The sequence below is a fragment of the Lathamus discolor genome, chromosome 1 (assembly GCF_037157495.1).
Source record: "Lathamus discolor isolate bLatDis1 chromosome 1, bLatDis1.hap1, whole genome shotgun sequence".
Taxonomy (NCBI): Eukaryota; Metazoa; Chordata; class Aves; order Psittaciformes; family Psittacidae; genus Lathamus; species Lathamus discolor.
In genome coordinates this window covers 86,339,159-86,360,520 of record NC_088884.1, presented here as the reverse complement: position 1 = coordinate 86,360,520, position 21,362 = coordinate 86,339,159, and the positions used below count along the sequence as shown (strand labels likewise).

The following is a 21,362-nucleotide window of genomic DNA, read 5'->3' as shown; positions in this document are numbered from 1 at the left end:
GTGAATACTTTGAAAAAGTCTTCTTATCACATTGCAAAATGGTATAATCTAAACAATGGTCAAAATTCTGGTCTTACTGACAGCAGTATAAATCTATGTGAATTCCCCAGAGACAAAGCTGATTATGTGGATTTCCTCTACATTTCCACTTTTGTTTTAAAGTGCTGAATCTGCCCCATTGACATTATTGAAAGAGTCATTGATCACACAAGAAATCTCCTGCTGTTTGATAAGGTTCTACAAAGAAAGTTTATCCTCATGAATTCCATGTATTTTTAATGTAACTTTTTGCTGAATTGATTAAGCTCTGTTGAAAATTCTTGAATGTGTAAGCAGATCGGCTGTGACTGTCAGAGCAATTGGCTGGTACTTTAAGTAAGGAAAAAAAACAGCTTGTCCATAGACTTCAGAAAAGAAGGTTTCCAGTAGCTGTAATTTTCAAAATAGGCTGTTTTTGAAGTTTGGTAGTATGTTCTGAATGGAGCTCTTCCTTTCCTTTAGGCTCTTCATGCACTTTACCAGGGGTCAGGAAGTTTGCATAAAAGCAGAGGCAGTAGGTAAAACCCATCTGAAATCATGGGTAAAACTCTCAATTAAGCAGAATCAAGATAAAAAAACATGTTGAATGCAGCAGACAGACTGATACTATCTGTGGAGAATTTGTCTGTTAATGAGGTGTGGCTAGTTTTCCACACTAGAAAGAGAATCATACTTGATTTAGTGCACTGCCATTCCCTTTTTCTTAAAAACAATGTAGTAATGATTGCCTGCATTAATATCACCAACCATTACACAGTGTTACTGTATGTTTGGGTTAATTTCTGAAACTGTAGTAATATTTTATGAGGGCTGTATATAAAGGGCTTCATCTTGGTAATGCAAAAACTTGTCTGCTTATATGTATTCCCAGGAAAAATGGGAAAAGTGAATGAAACTTCAGATGACTGGTGCTTTTAGTAGTTCTGCACACATCTCTGGTTTCTTTCTTCTGAGGTAATGATTGGAGGATTTCTGTTTCCATGGGCATAACAAATGAACAATTAGTCTTTGATTTTTAAGATTGCATCAGCTCTGAGGCATTGCTGCTTTGTTGAACCAGATCAGTGTGGTCGATTTGTGTTGATTTGTAGCAGTTGCAAAATGTACCCAGTCCCTGATGTTCCCTTGGCAGATGTGTTAGACCTATTAGTCACTGAATGGAGTTATTTTACTCAGTGAACTATGATTGTTATATCTTTCGTATTGGTTCAGAGCCACCCATTTTGCTTTCTTTCCAGAGAGCATTCCATCTGGTTGAGTGATAAGGACCTTCCAGCTTGATGATCTGGTCCATTTTCTGTTGCAAAGTCAAAAGAAAAATATCTGGAATAAGCTAAGAAATACTGTGTGTCTGTGGCTCCCTGAATAAGCATTTGCTGGCAAAATCAATATGTAAGCAATTTGTACATGAAATCATGTCACTTTACAGTACTCATTGAAAAAGCAGAAACTAACAAAATCATATAAGAGACCAGATGACTTGTCTTTGTTCTTCCTCTGAACCAGATGTCCTAGGAAGGTAAAAGACAGTGGTAAAAGGTCAATGACTGAGCAAATTCTCCCACCAGTATGTCAAGTATCTCCTTTCTTATTGTACTTAATTTCCATTTACTCTCTTGTCATTACTGTTACTCAGTGTTTCGAGCCAAGTGCTGTTCACATAGTCTTTCACAGACCCCTTTTGTAATGTTAAAACAGAGGAATCTGCTCTTAACTCCTTTATCTGTACTAGGACACCAGTTTGTAAACTGACTTTCAGGTATGACCTCATATTGCCAAAGCAAATCTAAGTCATGTCTGAAGTGTGATCCAAGAGACCACCCTACTGCCTGGTCACGGTGTTTGGGTCAACATTCAGGTAACAGAGTCCAACTTCAGAAACTCTATGAATACAAAATCTGGAAGTATGGCTGATCTACTGTAAATCAGAATACAGTTTACAATGATGCCCATGTCTGAAGACAAAATGGTACCATGTTATTTTTTGTGTGCTTGGATAGAACAACCTGTTTTTTCCAGCACTACATTTTGCAGTACGCTTTATGATGATTATGATGTTAACCTGCTTGCTGGGGGTGTGTGGGGGGGGTGGGTTTAGAGGTTATTCAAGATGGCATTGGGTGGAGAACAGGCATCTTCACCTGAGGAATGTCAGATTAATAAATGGTGAGTTCAGTTCCTATGTCTGAAGGAGTACTGTTTGCTTAGAGAACCATGAGCAGTGGAAAGAGGCAAGGATGACTGGTAGTGCTCACTTATGTAAACTCCTGTAGTGAAAACCAATTTCAGATGTATTTGGATAAAAGTGAAAACAAAGGTGAATTAGATAGTTGTAATAATCTAGATAATAACACAGATTAATAATCTAGATAATAATATAGATTAATAATCTACCACTCTAGAAGGCAGAGTTACTTGAGGTAATACTTAACCAGAGATCAGCACCAGAACAAGGATAATTATGTCTTTGCAAGTCCACAGTTCCATAAATGTGAACTAATTAAATCTGTAGATATTGGTTATAAGCCTCTAAATACGGGGATTGAAGCAGTTTGCAGTATCAAACACAACACTGGTTTTGAGTGGGTGATAATTCCACTTTGCTTCATTTAAAATGCATTTTGTGTTGATATATAAAAGTAGATAGGTAGATGTCTGTTAGATGTATGGTAGAACAAAGCAGCTACAGCTCTCTAATTCAGAGTCTGCATTCTGAAGTATATAAAACCTTATTTTTCTTGTGCTAGGAGCTTTCTTGCACTGTTAAAGTAATTCAAGAATAGTCAAAAGCTTGTGTTAGTCTGGGCTGTTAACTGCAGATTGAAAAATCTATGTATAGTGGACATTGCTCTCTAAGGCTATTGTTTTGATCCTTTCTTGCCTTGATCTGAGTAATTTATGCATATGGCAAATGGAGTTCCCCCACACACACACCACAGACCTTCTGTCTGAGAACCAAATCAGCAAAATCAAGACTATAATGTTCTCAGAAATTACAGGACTGCAAAGAGGATAAATATGCTAGCTGGTATTGAAACTTTCTGTTTAGTGATGTGAAAATAGGCATACAATAGGGTGTGATTTTTTGTTTGAAAATAAGGATGTGGGAGGGGGCCATGGTCTTTTGCATGATCTGGTCTTTCATTTAGATTCTGGAGAATAGGTAACGAGAATCCATGTGGCATTCCTTCTCACCTTGGGCATCTGGACACATCAAGCAGTAATCCAGAGCTTAGTTGCTTGCTTCTTTGCTCCTGACCAATTTTACAAAAAAATAGGTAAACTACTCAATTTCCTGTTTTCAGATCTTATGGGAATCCATCTTTCTTTTTCCTTCCTTTTGTTTGTGTGCATGTGCGCAGGTGAATGCACATGCACATCTGTATTTCTGTGTGCTGGATGTTACCCGTGACACTCAGTCATAAAGAATGCATGACAGCCATGACTGTAGGGTTGTGATATGGCTATGTTGTGTGAAATGGGGCTGGGAAGAGAGGGTGGGAGACCAATGGTACACATTGAATGTACAGTCATTCCCTCCTTTCCTTGTCTGAAAGGTTTCCAGATTTCATATATTCACAGGCAGTCCCTAGCCAAAGCCTGCAGCTGTCATGCATTTTCAACAGATTCCACAGGGCCTAGATGAGGTTTGAAGACATTCCTTTGCTCTTACACGTTAGCTAAAAGGAATTACCGTAACATCTGATATTGTGGAAGTGGGAAATTTGCCATCCTGACCTTGCCCAAAGCATTCCGGAACTGGAGGTCTGAGGATTTATTATCTCAGATGGCCTCCAAAGGTTGTAGAGGGCCCATCCAGTGGTGCTCCAGCACAGCTCAGACAACCAATGTGCTATTAATTTGGAGGGACTGTGCTGGGTTGTTTTTTGGGTTTTTTTTGTACGGCTGAAATAATGGGCAGACACATGTTGCTGCTTCTCTCTGGATCTTTGTCATAGGAAAAGCATGTTCCATTGGAGCAATTCCCAGCTGTCAGTAATGTGCTGAAACACCACAGCCAATCATCAGAGAACAGGCCAAATAAACAGGATGTTCACAATGTGTATGATTGCATGAGTGTGTAACAAACTTTCTGCAAATTTCACAGTCTCATAATGAGATTGACATGCATTGCTTAATCTGCATCTGTCTGTTTGGGGAAGAAACACATAAACGCCATGGAGACCATGTGCAAGAAAGCTCAGTTTCTTGGCTGTGTGGCTGTTGATATGATAGGACAAAATCTGGTACTAAGCTGGAAACGAGCAGTATTTGAGAGCTATTCATTTAGCTGCTGGGAAATGCTCTGTAGTCAGCCAAGCACAGTTTCGTGAGTGTTCATGTAATCAAAGTGGTTATTATAGCAACAGATGACAAAAGTGCCTGAGGATGATGCACAGAGCTATTTATTAAGGGAATATCTGAGGCTCCATTTGTTTTCTCTTTGTTTTGATTTCAGAATTTATTTTCATTACTTTAAGTATTTTAAAAAAATCCATGCACAGAGCAACCCAACAAAGGAAAGAATGTTTAGAGAAATTTATAATTACATAATGGAATAGCAAAAGCCATTGTGTCTTCAATTTGAAATCAGGACAGTATAATTAGAATAGCAAATATAAAAAGGCAGTCAGTGTCCTCACCCTCCAAAGCATGCATTTTTCCAGCAGTCAGTGCTCTGATCCCCAGAAGCATGCACAGTTTGGGCAGAGTGAATGTTAATGCATGTTAACTATCTAGCTGCAAGACTGTCAAGGTGCAAGCCACAATTTATCCCACAGTTGGACAATGACAACTTCTTCCTTAATCCTTCTTCTTCCTGCTTCTAGGCCTTTTCATGGTTCATTGCTTATAATGTCCTAAAACATATATGCATTTTCTTCTTGTGAGATTTTTAGTAGTAACATCTGATGCCTATTACTTATGAGTAAAAGCAGATCTTACTTAAAAAAAACCCAATGCTGAAATATAAACCTCATAATCTGTGTTATGGTGGTGTCGTCAGATTAGTCAGAGGCTCTGCTAGGTTTTACAAAACTGTATCTGAAAAACCTATCTGCCCTATCACAGTACTCAGAACTATTGTTAGCTTCTCAGTCATATGGGAGGATCTGGAAGGTGTGGTTATTATGAACACGTCCACCACAACTTCACAGAGGCTGCTCCAGGAGAGCGTTAGTGCCTGAATGTCTCTGCAGTAAGCTCCTGCAGAAGACATTTCAAACGCTACCAGTGTTGGAAGATGATAGTGATGAATTTGTTTGCTCTAACTAGATAGACACAACATAAGAATATCTAGTAAACCTTTTAAAAACTGGCCACCTCTCATTATCTGAGGCTGAGGAAAGTACTCAAGAAATTAATATTGTACTCTACAGGATACAGCATTCTAGACATGGTATTCCCCACCGTTATCTTTCAATTTATCTTGGCATTTAGGAGATGCAGAAACTTACCCCCATTTCTCTCAGAAAGTGTGCATAAAAATGAGCAGGTGATATTGCAAAACACTATAAGGCTAGTTTCAGACTATCTATTTAGCATTTCTAGTGTGCAGGAATGCTGCTTCCCAATGATGCTTGTGAGTAAGAACTTCTTTACTAACAAGAAAAGTCATAGGGTGTCAAACAAATGGAGTGGGAAAGGAGTGAGTTATTGGAAGTTCTAGCCCAAGCCTCCAGGAAGGTGTAGGAAAAGGTGACTTCTGCACAGATTCTTAGAGTATGACTATCCTGAAATGTAAGTGCTGTAACATAAATTCAGGCAATACGAGTCAACAGACAATATGCAAGAGAACAGAAAAAATTTCCTTGATATATCTATCAAGATGCCAAAATTGCAAGTAAGCATAAAGTCAGAAGTAATTCACAGTTTGTGAGGCTGAAAGGGAGTCTAGGAAGAGGTGGGTTGCCAACTCTGAGTATGTTAGAAATAAACTTGACATAACTGATTTGAAGAAGCCATTTTGTCTCAGTGGCTATCATTTCCCAGCATAATCCCTAGACTTTGTGTGTTCTACAGGGATGAAATTTACTGGAATTCTTTGTTGTTGCTGACTGGTTCGTAAAATGTGGAGAATGGAGGGAGATGATAATATTTCAGGACAGGTCTTGTCTGATGGGTCATCTAGAGCTTGGAAATGGAAACTGAACAAACTGCGTAGCAGTTAGCATGAATGCCTAGCCACCAGGCCTTAAAAATGCCCCAAACTGTTCTTTTTTTTAACTGCCTTGTTGCTTTTAGTTCTTAATTTTATGCGTTAGTCCCATCTTTCATGTTTTGAGTACTCTCCTGGATCACAAACCTTAAGAATATTAACAATTTCTCTTCCTTGTTCCATTACATCTAATCCTGTTTGATTTTTCTCAGTGAATTGTTATAGCTGCTGTTGAGTGAACATGGCCAATGCTGTATTATCTCTTCAGACAGGCTAGAGCCAAAGTGTGGCAGCAGATGCTGAGCATCATCTTTTAACAAAGTGAAAAAAGCACTTTGACATAACAGATCGGTACCCTGGGAAATCTGCCATATAAGCTAAAACCTATTCCATGTTCAGCACACACATGGGCACATTCATAATCTTGCTTCCTTTTTTTTTTGCTGGCAGCTTCTCCCCCCTACAATGTTCTTGCTACAAAATGTTAAACAACTTTATTTACCAGCCTTTAAATGCTTACTGTCTAATTTGCTACAAGCTAAGAGAAGGCTATCACTGGTATCACACAGCTGTTCAGATATCCTGAAAAGTGCAATATTTAGAAACTGTGCCTCAACATACCCGTAAGCTGTATAATACTTACTAAGGTAGCATGCAGGGTTTTGTTTTCCTAACTTGATTAAATTGTGAGATACTAAATGGGTGGACATTTGTACAGACATTAATAAATCAGAGTGAGTCTATTGCAGTGCTCTAAGTTTATATGCAGATTATAAAATTACACTATTATAATGCTGCCACCCTGATTTATTTAGTTTATCCTGAGCCAGGTCATTCTAGATCTCTTGTAAAGCCACAGTCATGAGAATTAAATGTTTCCACTAAGTTAAGCTACTTCAACGTCGACATTTTTCCTTAGAATCAAAGAGCATGGCTATGATTTCCATAGAAAAATACTTCTTTTGATAGGTATTTTTCTTGTTTTGTTTATTGCCATTATTGCAAGCTAAATCAAACTCCATTTGTTCTCTTTAGCTTCTGAAGCTGTATTTGGTTTTACTTTCCAAGAGATTGCCCAGCAATGCCAACACATTATGGAATCAATGGGTAACAGGAAGAAGACAACCAGGAAACTGTAAGTGTCCAATACAAATGTATTTCTATGAATTTATAATGGCTTGAGCAGATGCCATACTATATCTTCATCTAGGTGTATATGGTTATCAATATTTTATGACATTTCCTGACCAAAGTTGCTGCTGCTATAGCTGATCAGTAACCCTTTGTTTATTTCATGACTTCAAAATGAGTAGTGATACTCATCCATGTAGTAAACAACATGTTTCTCTTTAAAAATTAACTATAATTTTAAAAGAACCTTCTTAGGCCTTCTGTTTGACTGTGTGACCATGTGTATTTGGTTACCCATGATTAATTTTTGAAAGGGAATGCATTCATTTGCTTAGTTCTAGACCTAAATAAAAATTATGACTTTTACGAGATATGAAAACTGTAAGTTATTTATTTCCTGATTCACAGCTTATTAAGTGGAACAGAGATAAGTCTGATTATTTGGTAGAGTTGAGAAGGAGAGAAGGATTCTTGTACAGAAAAATACAAATTGTCTCTGATTCTCCTTGCTGGTCAGGTCCCCCTATGTTTGTTCAGCGTCTCCTCCTTACAAGATGAAGGTCAAAGTTTTACAATCAACTGGTAAAGCTTTGGGAAAGAGTATGATCAGCAAAGACTGAGAAGGAATGGCCTCCACAGCATATGTTTTTCTGAGAGGATAACTTGGGAACATCTAATCAATTCTTTGTCACTTCAGGAGCCTCAGGAAATGGTGGTATATTGATGTCTACCTGATTAAAGGCTTGTGGTGTACTGTTTGGCCTCCGAAGAGCTCGATAACGATTCTAAAATGAAATTCAATGACAGGAAGCCACACTAGGTGATGTAACGGTAGAAATCATCAATAGATGAACTAATGGCACTTTCCAGGTTTAAGAAGCTATGAGTTTACCAGTAGGGTTATAACTGAACGCTGTCATAATCATCATTATTACTAGCAGTTTTTATACACATGTGTGGGATAATATGTTCTTTATTTTTATTTTATTAATGATTCTGTAGAGCCCTTTCCTGACTTCATGCATCTTTTCTCAAATGCATCTACTAAGGTCCTGTAAAATAATATAAATGTAATAGGGGGTTAAGATAACAAAACTGGTTTCTTTCTTTTTTTTTTTTTTTTTTTTAATATATACAAGTAACCTCAATTAATTGTAAGCAATATGGGAGAGATAAGTTTTTAAGAGGGTATTTGTCGTGGTTTAGGCCCAGCCAGTAACTCAGAACCGTGCAGCTACTCTCTCACTCCTCCCTTCCTCCCCCCAGCTCCAGGAGGGATGGGTAGGAAAATTGAAAGAATGTAACTCCCACGGTTTGAGATAAAAACAGTCCAGTAACTAAGGTATAACAAAAAATCACTCCTGTTACCACCAGTAATACTAATGATAAAGGAAATAACAAGGGAGGAGAATACAACAGCTCACCACCTGCCAACTGATACCCGGTCCCACCAAGCAGTGATCTAACCCTTCTGGGTAACTGCCCCCAGTTTATATAGCAGGCGTGACATGCTGTGGTATGGAATACCTCTTTGGTCAGTTTGGGTCAGGTGTCCTGTCTCTGCTTCATCCCAGCTTCCCCTCCTCCCTGGCAGAGCATGAGACTCAGAAAGTCCTTGGTCAGAGTAAACATTACTGAGCAGCAATTACGAATATTGGTGCTATCAACGCTGTTCCCAGGCCAAAAGTCAAAACCACAGCACTGCACCAGCTACTAAGAAGGAGAAAAAATGGCTGTTACTGCTGAACCCAGGACAGTGTTAAATGTCAGTATGGGAAGAACTGTGCATATGGCTTCAGGAGTTTATTCTATCAGAGAAGATGTTTGCAAAACAGATAATAGAGGTGATTTGTGAATGACTGACAGACCAGTAGACATGACTGAGCACTAGCAAATGTGGATGGTAACACAAAGCATGACAAAGAGAGACAGAGTCAAGGAATGGTAACATAGAACTTGGAAAGTGATGACAAGGAACATTAAGTTGCAACTGATGATTAGAAAGGGCTCTGAAACTGGAGATTGATATGGTCAAACTGATGAGTCAAAAAGGCAAACTTTGGCTGGCTGTCTCCTTATTTCTGCTCTCTGTTTTGTTTTTAGAAATTACTCCTGGACACAGGTGATAATTTACTTTCTCATACATGTGAATCTGTAGCTTGTATGTGTGTTCAAAGACTTGAGCCAGGCCAGTTTTGGAGAAATTTCAGTTAGTAATATTTAGTGAAACCTTCACTTAAGAAAACCTTTAAATAAAATAATTTCACCCTGTTAATACAGAGATTAGAAGAAAGAATCAAAGATTAAAGAAATGAGAAAATGTTCAGATTTGAAACGTCTTTGCAATGCTGAGGGCCTTTTGGAAGGTCATATGATGTAGCCTTACAATCTGAAGATGTCCTGTTAGCATTAATTTTTATCTTTTAGTTGTGTTTTGTATGTAATTTTTAATAAAGTAAATGTGCTTAATAAAGTGAATTGAGATCCTCAGGCAAAAACTAGTATTTAAAATGCCAGTGATCTTCTGTACTTATTTTATTTAGGGAGTTAACAAACTCTTTGAATAGAATGGCCAGACAAACCACTGTAAAATTTCTATTCCATTACTTTGGAAAATTCTCCCCTTCACCCTCCCTCTCCTAACCACAACCACACATATATCTGCTATTTTGAGGAATGCCAACATTGTTCTCAGTTGTATTTTCCTTGCAGTTTTAGTGGTTATAAATTGAATTCTTCATCCCCTGCTCTGGTTCATATTTTTTAACCTAAATCAAATTCATATGTCACTCTCCAATTGATTAATGCATGCCCTATAAACTTTAGCAACAAAATTGCAAGCCATATACTGAGAATGATGTAATACTTGACAAAATATCAAATATTTGCCAAGCTAAAGCTGGCGGAAATGGCTATCAGTGGCAGCAGCAGATTTGTGAAAGGCAGGAAACATCATCTAACTTAGTTTATTTTGACAAGAAAATAACTTTTTCAGTCTAAAAAGAGCAGTTCTTTACTGCTGCAGATACACAGAGCATGCTATTTGTGGACAATATGTTGTTAGTTAATGACAAATAGGTCTAAAGCCTCCTAGTCTTAAGTTGCTATAGCTCCACTGAAATTCATATAGCTCTTCTGATTTTCATCAGTTAAACATCTGTCCCCATATCCAGCAATAAGCAATACTTGTAGTGTGAGCCAACTGATTTTTTTGAAGTCCATGTAGACCTGCAGAGTCTCATTTTACATGTCCCTGACTGTTTGGACATCCACTACTCTGGAATACCAAATCCAAGCAGAACCCTTTCTAATGAATATGAAATGCATCTGCCGAACTTTTTCTTTACTTATCAGCTTGATGATGTTGCCTCCCTCTTTCATGTGTCTCTACCAGCTCCTCACCTGGTACTGCGTCAGGTGTAAACTGCTTGCCACCACTTTCACAGTCTTTCTGTCTAAGAACAGCTTGTCCTACTTAGCTGTCCTCCCACAACAAACTTCCTGTTCCCAGTCCTCCCCATCTGCTCCTCCAATATTCCCAAATCCATCTGCTTCTCATATTATCATTATCTTTCTTTTTTTTTTTGACATGCTGTCCCTGCTGAGCAGAGCAGCCTGCCTAAGTTAGTTTGTTAGGTCTCTTGCCTTTTATGTATATACTCAAGCCATTTTAAGGTTCTTGTCTGATTTATGACTTGCACTTTAAAACGGCCCCTTTTTGTTATCCCATTTTGTCCATCTCCTCTGCAATACTTAGGCCTGCAAGGCAGGAATGATGCCTTCCTGAATGTCTAGAAAACATCTTGACATGTTTTTTATCTGACGATGATAAACAAGAAGTCTTTATGGTGGTAGGAAGAAAAGGCTGGAAATTTCCTCATAAATACACTATGAGATGGTGCTAGAATTGTCTTAAGATTTTTTTAATTAAAATCTCCTATCTTATGTTCTTATTTACTACTTGAAGGCTAAATCTTACGTGAAGCTTCTCCCTTTTACTTGTGGGAGATGGTGTTTGGATATTCCTGTGGTACCAATCCTTTGAGAATTACATCCTGCAGGTCTTTCTTCGAAGTGGTGTAACCTGGTGGTGGGAACTGGGAACTAACGCAGCCATGTGCCCAACTGAGAAATTCCCTTTACAGAACAGAAGACAGGAACTGCCATAAAAAGGGATCTTGCAGAGGAAAAGACACAGATTAATCACAGAAGAATGCTGATAAACAAACAGATTTATAAATCTCTCTCCCCATCCCCCCCCCCCCCCCCCCCCCCGCATTTTTTTTCTTTTTAAACTGATATTTGGCTTTAGTGGGTTTAGTGCCTGTCCAGTGAGTTAAGGAAAAGTTGACTCCAAACATTACATAAATAGCTCTGGCATAGTGATATAGGATACAGGGCACAAACATTGCTGAGAGGAAGGGAAACTGGGGCAAGATCCAAAGTCTCTGAGGAATAGCACAGAAGGAGATTTTCATCAGCCAGTCATGAGAATAGGGCCATCAATGGCAATTTGCCTCTCAGTGATGCAGAGCTGAGCCAGCCTTCTGAGATGCATACCCAGTATTTAAGTCTTTTACATGTTTCCCCTGACTCTAACTAGCCTGGAAAACATTTTTTTAATTCAGCCTTAACAGAAAAGGAGCCATGAGATTATCTGCCATTAACATCTTCTAGTTAATTCTCTGCTGAATCTTATTATTTATGTTTGATACAAGTGTACCTTCTGGAAGTGTTAATTTTGATTTGAAGATATGTAGAGATGGAGAACCTATTACTCATTATGATTTTTCATCCAGGAATAAATCATTGGCTTAAAATATTTTATTTCAGTTTATATATGTCCAGTTTCATTTTCTAGCCATTGGATCTTGAAATACATTGGATCTTGCTAAATTTAAGAATTGGTTAGTGTCTGTATCTTCTCTTTATGAATGTATTTACACTCTATGATCCGTCTAAGGTATTCTTAGTTAAAATGAACAAAATGAAGTCTTCAAGTGCATCTCATCTCAATGTAAGAAATTATCTCAAGCCCTGATTTTTATGATTTCCCCCCCCCCCCACCTCCCCTCCTTAGTCATTCCTGGTTTCCAATCTTCTTTTTAGAAAGTGAACATCACAACTGTGAGCAAATATTCCTTCAGCTCTAGACTGAAGGTTAAAACACTTCTACTGAATACCCCTCTGTTTATATATCTTAGGTTTCTTTATTTACACTTGCCAAAGATGAAGCTCAATTTAAATTACCTGCATGCTCTGACACCTAAATCCCTTTCTATTGCTGCTTTTAAAGACTGTATAGGTCTGTAGTGACCTCTATATGTATCTCTGTGCAAGCCCCATGATACAGGTCAGTCGGGATTAATGTTTATAGATCACCCATGAAAATGCTGAATTGCATTGGACCTAATTCCAATTTGTCAGGGCTCCCACTAGGAAACTTCCAGTCAGTGACTAGTCTTCACTGAGAAAATATTTTAAGCTAGATCTTAATCCATTGATATGTATCTCATTGATATTAGATATTGCTAAACAAATCAGAAGTCTCATAAAAGTTCAAGATTAATGCATTTGTGCAGTTGCTTCCATTAATGAAATATATAATCTCCTCAAAAGATTGAATTGGATGGGATATGTTTGATGAGATCTACTTTCCATAAAAACATGCTGACTGGCAGTAATTATATTCATATTCTTGAGTTCTTTATCAGTTCGGTCCCTTATCGGTTTTCTGCTATTTTGCCTAGAACAGATGTCACTAACCAGCCTGTAATTACCTGGGTCATGTAGCCTGCCCTTTGTGGGTACTGGCAAATCATTAGCATTCTTCCAGTCTTGTTGAATTTCCCCATTATTAAAAGATTATTAAAAATTAACTTCATCAGTCCTGATATATAATCAGCCAGCTCTTCTAGGAATCTGGGCCTGTTACCTTGGGTCAGTTGCTTTTGAAGTGTTTATAGCTAACTGATACCACTCAGCATCTTCCCTGACCATGAACTTCATCTGGAATTTTGTGGGGGGTTATTTATCTTTTTCAGTTTTTTTTTTTTTGTCTGATTGGTTGGTTGGCTTGGTGGGGGGGGGTGTGTGTGTTAATTTATTATTTGGTTTAAGTTTTCTTTGACAGTTTTCTGCACTGAGCAGCACCCAATTTTTATGGATCACAGTCTGCTATTTTTTCATGAGTTATGTACTATAATTGTTCTCCTCTCTTGCTGTCTTAATTTTTACCCAGCTGGTGTTTTAATCAAGTTATTGTCTGTCTTTGGATACAGTTTTGTGGACTTTTGCCATGTGATAAACTTTATCCTAAACAGTTTGATACATTTATTTTTAGTATGTAATTTTACTTCCCAATCAGTTTTAGCTTGTTTGGTTGGCTTTTTTTGTTTTGGTTGTGGTGTGGGTTTTTTTTTTTTTCCTTTAGGAAGTAAGGCAGGTTGAAGTAATGGTGTATAAATATCTGAATAACCAAGTATGTCACTCTAACCTCTCCTGCTTGCCATGCAGTATGCTTTAGCCATGTAGGCTGCACCTGGTGCTAGTTAGCTCAGCTTGCCAGAGGTGATTCTGGATGGATTAGTAGCTCCTGCTCTCAAAGTAGGTACGTACGAAAGTACCTTGAGCTGATTTCTTCTGATCTACTGTGTGCTTCTCAGAATGCTGTATCTGGAAGTAAAGAATTTTTCTCATCACATTGTTATACAGTATGAGGTAATGCAGCTGAAACCAGAGACCTGCTACCAATTTATAATGATTATGTCAGCGTTGTTTTTTTTTCTTCATTTAAAACTTGCTCAGACCATTGAAGTGATAATAGTTCTTGTTGAAAAGAAAATAATTTTTAAAGACCAATTTAAGTCACTGTTAGGCTGGGGCTGGTAGAAGTGGGGATCTTGGCTTGAGGGTATAGTAAGAGGATCAATAAATTTTCAGAAAGTGAGCCTTAAAATGGTAATATTGTAACATTTCCCATGACTTTTCAACAGTGCTCTGTGAGGTAGCCCATACTTCATATCCAGATTATTTTAATGGTGTTGTTTTCAGAGATGAAACACTACCATGGCATTGAGTGAGTTTTTATTATGGTAACTCATTTGTAGTGCTACTGCCCATGAGTATGTGGGTAACAGTTAATCTTCACCTGCCTGCAGCATTAATAGGGGATACCAACAAAAGATTGTCTGTAATAAAAATAAAGAACCCATTTTATAGCTTCCAGAGGATGTACAGCTCTTTCGTTTACTGGCTTTGGTTAATTACATGAAATTGATAAAGAAAAGCCCAGAAAAAATTTGTCTCAAGTATATTTTGTACATCCTTCGACAACAGATCTTTAGACGTTAGCTTTGAATAGATTTACAGGAGTCAAAGGTCATAGCTCCTGAAAACAGAGGAAACTGTACATAGAGATTGTGTTTATTTTCAGTATTTTAAAAAAATCAAATGAAACCATTCAGTGCATAAAGCAGAAGCACTTTGTTATGAGTAGAGAACCAAGGACTGTGGATATTTTCATCTCCCTGGTTACCATGTGTAACAAAAACAGATGTAGAAAAACTTGTGGCTTTTTTTCATCATTACTTTCCTTAACAGATTTTTTAAAATGTATATACTGCAGTTTGTTTAAATAAATACAGTAATTCTCTGGGAACATCTGCCCGTAGGACCTGTACCAGAAAACCCCACAGTAGATTGGAAGAGGAGGCAGTATGCAGTGGTCTCTGTGGAGGGAGTCTGGTAATAGATCTCTACCACCTTCCCGAATGGGTGGCAGCTTTAATCGCATGGTTTTACTGCAGGGTAGATGAAGATAGATTTACAGGATAGATGAAAACCCAGCATTGAGACATTTTTCCATAGATTGAATGCCAACAATTTAAGTGTAAATAACCCTTTTTTAAACCATAAGCAGTTTCAAATTAAGGTTATTTTCCCGAATTGTTGAAAACAAAATATCATCGTTATTTAAAGCTGAAGCACAGAATGATTCAAATTCCCTTTCTGACTAGACTGGGCACAGCACTAGCCTCCTTTGGACAGGGTGCAGAGTGGAGGCTGGGTCATTGTCAGTTGCCTGGTGATGTCAGGATTTTTCTGCGCAGGACTGTCCAGGACCATATTTATCCTTTTCATCTATTTAATCTGTATCTTGATCTCTATACTAAGTGCCATTTGTCTGGGCTTTTCTAGCTTTACTTCAGTTTAACTAGTTTGTGATCCTGCATCTACTGCAGAGAAAAAAAATTTAGTGCCTCTTACGGACGTGCCCTTCATAGTGAATTATATAGCTGTTCGTAATGCTTTTAAGTCATTCCCTTCTTTTTCCTGCTTCAGGACAGTGGATGCTTATGCCATTAACTGGCCATAGGATTGTTTGTGGACTTCTTTCACAGCTTTCCCAGAAGGCTTTGAAGAGTTTGTTTTATCTGAGTGACTGAGAACTTTCGGCTTACAGTTTGATGTCAATTACTGTATCTGTGGTTCATCAACTTGTAAGGTAATGGATTCCTCTCACCAAACAGTTCCTTTGGGAGCATATGGGTGCATAACCTAAGGAACTAATTATTTATTTGTGGAGCTTTTATCAGAATACGAATTAGGTGCTTATTTACAGAGTAAAGCTAAATTGCTCTGAATTTAGCATGGGAAGCATTGGAGTTGCTGCAACTGCTCATATCTGTTCTGAATACACTTGTGAGTGGAAGTATCCAGGTCCTCTGAATGCACTTGGTGTCATGGACATAAAGGAGGCTGAAACACCTGGAGACTGCAACAGACAGAGGAGAAAACACAAACAGAATGAGCATGAAAAAAAAGGAAAGGAGGAACGGTCACAGTGTTCATAATTTGTGTTCCAGTAATGGCAGTAATACCTAGATCTTTCAGGTATTAGATTGGGGATCATAGAAAATGCAGTAGTTCATAGGCAGACCTGAAAAGCAAGCCTTCTGAAAAGGTTTATGCTCACCAATTCTGCTGCTTAGCCGTTCGGGTACATGGTGCACTTTTCTTTCATGGGCACAGATAAAATGGAACTCCTACCAAATAGATTGTACATACTACAACTTCAAGGGCAGTGTCCACAGGTTCTTTGCATGGCATAATTTTAGTCACCAAAGCCAGATGCTAATTTAGAAATGTCATTTCTTCTGTATCCAATGGAAAGAAAGAGGTTCACAGAAATAGCAAAAAAATGGCCAATGCTTTCCTATGCTCCAGTCTTTCAATTGCTCTGGTAGAATTTGCCAGAGTGTCTCTTTTCAGCTTCATTTAGGAGAATTTCAATTGTGTTTGAACAATATGCCAAACATATAACCTGCAGTTAATATTTAGGGTCATAGTTGTTCACTGCAATTAGGCTTTTGAAATAATGCATTCTGAAGCATCTTGTCCTGAATTTTGCTTTCTTTTTACTCTCTATCATGCTTTCTGAAGTCATCCATGAACTGCCCCAAAAGCTGGCTGTACAATCCTTTTGGACAAAGGGCTTCCTTAGAGGCACAAGTCAATAGCGTTTGTGGACAGGCCAACAATTTCATACTGGTAAATCTCCGAGACCTCGATCAGTCATGATTGCCTGGCAAAGTTCATCTCTAGATCAGTCTAGCCAGCGCTGCTGTCATATAAGCAGTAGGTCTCACAGCAGCTAGCAGTGCTTTTACTTGTGTTTTGTCATGAGGAAATACCTTTTGTAATATACTCACCATTTCCCTGCTCTCACCAATTGCTAGGAATGAGGTCTTATTGCTGGAGTAAAGTGAGGATAGGAGGCAAATTCTGTGCGTTGTGGAGAGTGTTTAAAACACTGTACAAAGCCAGATTTAACTGCTCTCACTTAGTCTAAGCTGACCCTATAGGTATACGCGGTGCACATTCATAAAGAACAAAAGGTCAAAGAGTCAAAGACTTAGAATAATCAGCCAGCTAAATGAATGGAAAAAAAAAAAATCCAATACTGGTTTCTGTTTTCCCCTTCACTTGGGGATTGGATATTTGCCACCAAGTCTCAGATGTAATTAATGCAGGGGCCTTGTTTACAGCAGGTACAGCAGAATACCTTCTTTCATAGCTGCTCAGCTACAATAATAGTGTTTTTTCTTGCATCAGAATGATTGTTTTGTTCAAATACTCTCTGGGGTATAGCTCTTCCTACACTTTGGGTAGAAACCCACAAATCCGGTAGAGGTCATCTTTCTTCCTTCCTTCCAGGCTATGCTTTCTTAACAGGGTAGCAGAGAACTTCCCCAATCAAAAAGGAAGCTCTGGAAAGCTATGATTCTACAGACATAGCTATTGGTGAAGTAGTGGTAATGATGTAAAGGGCTGAGTTAAACAGACTACAGTTTTGCTTTTGGAAGCCAGTGAAAAGTCTGTGAGGAAGAGAAGGGTGATATATGCCATGATGTGTCCAAACACGTCCTGTATCATTAGAGCAATAAAGATGTGAGTAGTTCTTCCTCTGAGACAGATGTAATCAGTTCCTGTATACAATGTAGTTGTTGGATGTCACATTTCCAATTGAATGTGTATTGCGGGAGACCTCCAAACAAGATGAAGTTATGAAATAAGTAAAATGCATACACAAATATCAATATCATTCACTCTAAATAATTTTTTTTCTAGTGCAGTTTATCTGTGTGAGATGTTGGAGAGGTGTGCCATCCTGAAAAGGTCTTCAGGATTTTCTGCAAAGCCTTCAGAAAAGTGTGCTTTTCCTTTGTAATTGTGGGTCAGGTAGAAAAATTAGTCTGTGAGAATGGTGACAGAGAGATTACATTTGTACTTCTTTGTACATTTAATGCATAGACCTTGGGTTCATTTTCTTACAAAGCTACCTTACAGTGCAGCTAGTTTGTGAATATCTCTACTAAATTTTGAGGAATCCACTCTGAACTGGCTCCGTTGAACGTAGTGGACTTGAGTATATTTTGCTGTTTATAAATTCAGCTGGTTTCCAAATGTCCTGGGGTCTAGTCTAGCCTTCTAATATAATTATGAAAAAAGGTCAGGCTAAATGTCATGTGTTGACAAAGTACTGATTGTTTCCACTTTTCAGGCTTCATAAATGTCAAGAGAAAAGAACTCCGCTGTCTTGCCTTATTAAAAAAGAATTTAGTGAATGTAATGTGTCTGAAGAGTATTAGTGTTCCAGCACAGCAAATAGTCTTAGTCTCCTTCCACATCAGGTACCTCATGGAGGAATGGGTGATATGCAAGCTTCTCCATTTTGATTTTATGCTGCATATCTAAAGTAACTCAGAGAACTTGGGTATGTAACTCAAATTCTTTTTCATTCTCATTTTCCATTTCAAGTTTTAGCCTTTCTGCAGAAGTTAACCCACAACTTTGTGTTGTTTTTCTTTTGTCTCCTCATTGTATGTTTTTCTTTTAATTTGCTTGAACAAGTAAAAGTACTCCTTGACATCATCTTCAGAATTCCTTGCCCATATGGTTACAATCACTCAGCTTTTTCTGTTTCTACTAGTTAATGGCTATAGTAACAAGATAACCGTTCCCAGTAGGAATATCCTGCAATATTCTTGATCATCTTCATCAATCATCAGATTGTATCCACTAAATAAATACTCAGCATTTGATCTGGAACTCTTGATTGTTTGGTGGTCCTAACAGGTAGTAAGAGGGATTTGAAGAAAGTGAAATACAGTACAGTAACTGTTCTGGAGAATTGCGATATGTGGTTGCACAATGTCACATTATATTTAACCAAATTGGAGTATTATTTAATCATTCAAAGCATGAGGGAGAGATAAGACAGCATTTCTTTTAGAACTGTGGCCCAGAGTTCTAGGTGACCCCCAGGAAGCTACAACAGTACCATTGCAACCACATATTATCTTCTGAGTGTTCAGAAAACTCCAGTGGTAGAAAAGGCAATAAAACAAAGAAGAATACAAAGAGCTGTGATATATTTAGGCTCTGTTCAGTTGCTGAATGGTGTTATATGAGACTTGTTTATTGAAGGCATTCCTTTTGGGCTGGGAATGGGAGATCTGTATTCTTATGGAGAAAAAAGTGGGGATATCAAGTGGTTCTAAATGCTTATACAAAATTTATACAACAGAATAAAGTCCATAAGGCCCTTCAAACTGCTGCCACTGCCTCTTGTTGACACTGAAGTATGGTCCTGCAGTCATTCTTGAGTTGCACCACAGCTTCAATCACTGGGCCCTCGCTTGTAGTCAAGCACTATCTTCTTAGCAAACCTGGTTGAATCAACTCCTAGCTTTGGCCATGTTTTGGTCTCCTCTCCCCTCTTCTGTTTTGAATGTCTAGGATTTAGTTGTGACAACCTGATAAACCATTTGTCCTTAGATGTCAGTCCAGTTGCCAGCCCTTTCCTTCCTTATCCATAGGCCCTTTGTTTCCTGTTTGCTGAATCATTACAGTCAGCGTTTGGTCCTCATAGATCCATTTTAGCAATCTAGCTACATAGATGTGCACATATGTTTACCTCTGACCTCAATAAGCAACAGCTGAGAACACTGAATACTTTATTGATAAGTGTATCTGATGTCTATTACAATATTAATACCAAAACCAAAATAGTATTGGGATAAAACAGAATAGTTGTGCTATTATGAATTAATATATAGTACACTGTCTGGCTTTTAATGTATTCTGCTCAAATTTGCCTATTTAGATTTCAGGCAAAGTAGTGAAAATGTTCTCTTCTGGCAGAAAAAAACTGTCTGCATTTTGAATACATACATTAAAGGTAGCTGCCATGGATTCCTCTTTCTATATCTGGAACTGTGTGCCAGTCATTTGTATGACATCTTTGTCACTGCAGCACGGCACAAAAAGGAATGGATAACATCGATTGCTCTCCGTGTGGGAAACTGGTTGCTGCCTACGAGCCTTTTTCCGTGCCACTTGGGAGACTACAAAAAGCATTCATTTTACATGTAGACCAGGGAAATTACCACTACATTTATTAGAGGTTAACATTACTGTTATTTCCTCTGTTGCCTGGTTTTACAGAATACTATGCCCCACTGCTTTTATTAGATCCAAGCAATGGATGAAATAAGTGTTATTAAGCTCTAACACTTGAGAAAATTAGTCTTAAGAAAAACAGAGGCAAAGCTGGGCAGTTACTTTTCCCTGCTTGCTGGGTGAGGTGGTGTAAAACTTTGCAAATTTAATAGTTATTTCATAATGCTTCCAGGAAAAAAAAAAAAGGAAACAAGAAAACAAAAGTCAGTAAAATGCTTGCAGCATTTCTTAAGTCATCGAAAATTTACATAAAATAGAACAATAGAAAGTTTTTACTGAGTATGAAGTTATTTGAATTAAAGAAAGACTAATCTGAGTCTTAAAATGTTAACCGACTGTATTTCACTGACATATTTGAGAGTTAAAAACATTTTAAAGACTTTACTTTGTGGCTGCACACAGGACCTCAAGCAACACTAGTTTAAACAATCCAAGACCCATGTGCTTAGTATACTTAGCGACTGGTTATAGCATCACCAGAAATAGGAGCTGAAGAAGTTCCCACACAATACAGATTTAGCAAGGGTGCATATCCTGTCATCGTTACAGAAATCCCCAGAGAGTGGAATTGAAGAAATATGCCTGGATATAATGGGATATGGTCTGCCAAAGTCACTTCCTAAGCTTGTCGGAGACCTCATATATTTCTGGCCATGGATACACAGCTCTCTCTTCCTGCTCCTCACCTATAGAGTTCAAACAATGCTGTTTCTTACTATACTGTTCTAAAGTGAATTTGATGAATTATGGGAATTAGGAAATTGAAGACTAAAACACAGGGGTTGTAAAAGTGCTAATGACCATGGACTTTTTTGAGCCCAGTTGTTCTGTGAGTTAAAATACAGTATAAAGTTATGAACACAATGTCAGATATAATTTTTTTCTGAATTTAAACTTATTTTAGATTCTTCAAAATTATTTTTGACTGCAGCTAAAAGTAAATAATTTTTTTAAAATTTATTATTGTATTTCTTATTTGTCTTTGTCCATTTGCCATCACACACCTCCA

At 37.9% G+C, this 21,362-nt stretch overlaps 1 long non-coding RNA gene across 1 annotated transcript in view; it reads left to right on the top strand.

The window, feature by feature from the left end:
- LOC136016796 (uncharacterized) overlaps nt 1-21,362 on the top strand; it is a 139,877-nt gene that overhangs the window by 36,005 nt on the left and 82,510 nt on the right. The window contains exon 2 of the long non-coding RNA XR_010613698.1: nt 7,232-7,331. This is a non-coding gene — a long non-coding RNA (uncharacterized LOC136016796). The remainder of the gene's footprint in view (nt 1-7,231; nt 7,332-21,362) is intronic.